Raw genomic sequence first — 5,000 nt, 5'->3', positions numbered from 1 at the left:
GCAGTTTCCATTAGCCATGTTCTCAGCTGCTTAAACTCGTGTACACACTCTTTTAGCCTTGTAGATTGAACAATCTTTTATGACTAGTGGACTCTGATATGGACACTCTTTTAGGCTGGTAAAGTTTGGACAATCTTTTATGACTAGTGGACTCTGATACGGACACTATTTTAGGCTGGTAAAGTTTGGACAATCTTTTATGACTAGTGGACTCTGATACGGACACTATTTTAGGCTGGTACAGTTTATGCTGCACTCTCATCTCTGGAGTGGCCTGATTTAGATGCTCTGTTATTCAGCATAGAAGGGGGGGGGAGGAGGAAGGGGAGGAAGAGGAGGAGGAGGAAAGGGGAGGAGAGGGGGAGGGGAATCAGAAAACAGCTTGCTGGGTGGAAACTGAAGCAGCTAAAGTGTGCGGAAACACTGCTTGTTCTGGGGCATGTCAGATTTGCACCACAGAAAGGGCCCCTCCATACTGTGTGTTTCTGGATCATCGCACAGTGGCTGCCCTGATTGCTTTGCTTTTCTGCAGCATGAGAGGAGCACAGACAGAGTGGGAGAGAGGGGGAGAGAGAGAGAGAGAGGGGGAGAGAGAGAGAGAGAGAGAGAGAGAGAGAGAGAGAGAGAGAGAGAGAGAGAGAGAGAGAGAGAGAGAGAGAGGGGGGGGAGGATCTCAGGCTGTGGACTGCAGTTGGAAATGAGAGGAGACAGGATGGTGATGGGAACAGTGCCACACAGACAGACCATCTACAACAGCAGTGTATGGGGCCTAGAGCAGTGTCTGTGTGTGTGTGTGTGTGTGTGTGTGTGTGTGTGTGTGTGTGTGTGTGTGTGCATGTAGTAACAACCCAGCTACATTTTCAGAAATAGGTTTAAACTGATGGCATAGGGACACTGCAAGTACACTCACAAACATGCATGCATATCTGACCACTCAACCTCCCTTTAGGATTGGACACCTTACTGTACTGCTGTGTGTGTGTGTGTGTGTGTGTGTATTGACTGAACACCTTACTGTACTGTTGTGTGTGTGTGTGTGTGTGTGTGTGTGTATTGACTGAACACCTTACTGTACTGCTGTGTGTGTGTGTGTGTGTGTGTGTGTGTGTGTGTGTGTGTGTGTGTGTGTGTGTGTGTGTGGTGATCTGAAAAGCTCACTGTACTGCTGTGGGACTTCTCCCTCCATAATGAGATTTAACTGCAGGAATAATTATTAGTGTGCCTGCTGTGCAGTGCAGTGCAGTGTAGTATAGCAAGGCTCTGGGCTGCGCTCCGCTCCGATGTTCTGATCCTCGTATGCTCACATTATGTAATGGATCATTAAATCTGTGCTCTCAAGTAGAGGAATTCAAAATTTAACAAAGTCATTCACAGGGAATGCTGAGAATGTGACAGAACTGACATGTAACCATAGGCAACATCTGAGACACACACACACACACACACATAGCCACTATGGTAATCAAGAGTGATTAAGTAGGCGCTGACTCTCTCTCACTAATTCCATAGCCTGTTCTGAGTGGCAGAGAATACACACGTTTACTTTTTGATGTTGTCCTGGCAACATCTGACTCATGTGTATCTGATGATGATAATATTTGATCATATGTTTTTATTATCATTATTATTATTCATATTTATTTGACTTATTTGTTCCTCTTAGCGAAGAGTTGCCCATGAAACAGTAAACTGGATTCTGTTGGGGCCTCAGTTGATAGTCCTCCACAATGAACAGACCTCTGTTGTGTACACAGCACGCAGAACCGGAAACACTTCTGATGGCATAACAAGAAGTAATCTGCAGCGTTTGATGATGTCTGCTTGCACTATGGTAAGTAATCTGCAGCGTTTGATGATGTCTGCTTGCACTATGGTAAGTAATCTACAGCGTTTGATGATGTCTGCTTGCACTATGGTAAGTAATCTACAGCGTTTGATGATGTCTGCTTGCACTATGGTAAGTAATCTGCAGCGTTTGATGATGTTTGGTTGGACTATGGTAAGTAATCGGCAGCGTTTGGTGATGTCTGGTTGGACTATGGTAAGTAATCTGCAGCGTTTGATGATGTCTGCTTGCACTATGGTAAGTAATCTGCAGCGTTCGATGATGTCTGCTTGGACTATGGATTTACAAGTACAGTAAGTAGCCCATGACAGTAAATAAGCTTCTGACGGGACTACAGTAATCTGCTGCAGTCGATGAGGTTTTGTTGGGACTGTGGTAAGTAATCTGTAACTGTAACAGTGATTAAGATTCTCTGGAACAATATTAAGTAATCTGAAATAGTGTTTTATGTATATATGTAATTTGTAACATGTGAGTGGGCTTCATTTGGGACTATGGTAAGTAATCTGTAATAACAGATGCTCTTCTAATCTGTAACAGTGGAGTAATCTGGAGTGATCTGTAACAGTGGAGTAATCTGTAACAGTGGAGTAATCTGGAACAGTGGAGTAATCTGTAACAGTGGAGTAATCTGGAGTAATCTGTAACAGTGGAGTAATCTGGAGTAATCTGTAACAGTGGAGTAATCTGGAGTAATCTGTAACAGTGGAGTAATCTGTAACAGTGGAGTAATCTGGAGTAATCTGTAACAGTGGAGTAATCTGTAACAGTGGAGTAATCTGTAACAGTGGAGTAATGTGTTTCACCTCATTTGATGGAACAGAACAGAGTTTTATTTTAGTAGGAGAGGCCGGGCTGGTCATAGATATCAAACAAATAGCCGAACCTCACAACATAGTGAGGTGCACTACAGAGAGCCAACGCATCAGTACAGCAGGCCTCACTGGACGCAACGCATCAGTACAGCAGGCCTCACTGAAACGACAAGCAACTTGAAAAACACCAAATAAGGGCACGTCAGACAGGAGGGAGGGGAGAAAGGGTGAAAACTTTACCCTGATTGGAGGAGAGATTTCCTCAGGCCAGTTGTTGAATGGGCTTAAGTGGCTAGTGGTGGGGGGCAGGGATGTGGGGGTATTAGCTAATGTGATGTGTAAGCTGTGAGGATGTGGGGGTATCAACTAATGTGATGTGTGAGATGCGGGGATGTGGGGGTATTAACTAATGTGATGTGTGGTAGGGGGTGGGGGTGTGGGGTATTAACTAATGTGATGTGTGAGCTGAAGGTGGGGGGTGGGGTGGGGGGGGTGGGTGGCAGAGGGCAGATAGAAAAATATTGAGCTCTGTTGGGGTGGTGGAGTCATCCCTAAGAGTCAGGCTTCCTGTTGCTCACAAACACCAGCAAGTTTCACAGGAAGCCGAGAGATCAGAGTCTCTCTTTTGTTACTCTCTATATACATCAAACTCGCGTTCGCTCGAGTCATCTCAGCGTTAGTCAGCAAACACAATGTCAGCTTCTTCCTCCTTCTCCTCTTCCTCCAAACATCTCCGGAGAGCGAGAAGATCTGAGCCCGCTGGACTGTCAGTCATCTGCCTTAGCACACCGTAGCCCAACCCGCAGTCAGGCTTTGCAGCGTGTCTGGCAGACCAGTCACTGAAGCAGCAAAGAATGCTGGGTAGGCTCCGTGTGTGTGCGGTCCAGAAGTAATGCGAATCCACAAGGGGGGACGAAATCACGAAAAAAAGGGAACGTTACTGGGCCGGCCTCTGAGGACGTCGGATGGCCGAGAAACGGAGAGCATTCAGGCCTTGTGCCACGTCCACATTCATGGTGTTAGGTCCAAACACGCAGGCACAGAGGGTGACAAGGATCTGGGTATCCAGGCAATAACCCCCCCTTTCACTGGTCAGGTGGTCCCCTCTCTTTCAGATGGACCGGACTGACCGCTGCGGTCTGCTTCAGGAGTTGTGGAGAGAGACAGAGAGAGGGAGAGGGAGAGAGAGTCGGGTTTTGGAGCGAGATAAGATAAAAAAAAATGGGGGCCAATCCCTTGGAGTCGTGTTCAGCAGGACCCTCGATGTAGGCTGTAGGGAATGAGAGAAGGGCCATATTCTCAAACCCTCACACACACACACACACACACACACACAGCTCAAGGGGAAAATAGATGGTTCTCTCCAAAAATCATGACGTTGTTGACCAAATATCTGATTATGTAGACACAGGGAGAGATAAGGGGAGCCCAGCGCAATGCAAGCACAGGAGTCCAAGAGGAGTTGATGGTGAAGGTCTCATGTATTCCCCTTTCTGCTGGACATCGGAGGTTCTCATTGGACTGTTGAGCGTCCGCAGAGCATTTTGGGGCGGTCACAAAGAGAAGTGAGTCTGTGTACAAATAACGTCCATGCAGAGTGGACTCAAAAAGAGAGAGAGGACGAGAGATCATTATGTACATTTAAAACAACAGCTTGATCTTTGGTACACGTGTACATCGGCTGAGCAGTGAGACATCAGTTTAAACAGTTGATGATTAAAATAAAAAACAAATAAAAAAAAAGACTTATTATTTTTATTTTATTATATTATTGTTATTTTTTACCCTCAGTCTGTCTAACAACCAATCATCTCTGATCACATCACTCTTTTTAATCAAATAATGTCAGTGTTTATGAGTGCTGACTTGCATTTGGAATGAGTGCAGCAGCGAGAGGCCTTTGAGCTCAGCTAAACATTCATTTACTTCTCTCCACCACTCTAATGCCTTCTCTCTCTTTCTCTCTCTCCTTCTCTCTCCTTCTCTCTCTCTCTCTCTTGCTCTCTGTCAGTCTCTTATGAGTGTTTCGTTCCGACCTTTCACCAGAAGCCTTGTTTATTGCGCATTTCGTCTCATCGTTTCATTCTCCGCACGGCAGGGGGGTAAGATTCCATTATCCAGCCCTCAGAGTGGTTGCCATTCCAGGGTGCCGATTGTGATGCGGGGTCGGCGTGGCAACCATGTTAACCACAGCAACATCTGAAGCGCCATCATATCGCATTTCGCTGTGTCACGTCCCTGCCTGTGGTTCCACAGGGAGAGAGAGAGAGGGAGGCAGGGAGGGAGGGAGGGAGGGAGAGTGTCCTTTTTTGTTAAGAATGAAAGACAAATGAAATCAG

The sequence above is a fragment of the Alosa pseudoharengus genome, unplaced genomic scaffold (assembly GCF_046254945.1).
Source record: "Alosa pseudoharengus isolate Yale_2024_CS ecotype anadromous, Long Island Sound unplaced genomic scaffold, YU_APseudo_1.1 YU_APseudo_1.1_scf_14, whole genome shotgun sequence".
In the NCBI taxonomy this organism is placed as follows: domain Eukaryota; kingdom Metazoa; phylum Chordata; class Actinopteri; order Clupeiformes; family Clupeidae; genus Alosa; species Alosa pseudoharengus.
The sequence above is the reverse complement of the archived record's forward strand: the minus strand, read 5'-3'. Positions refer to the sequence as shown.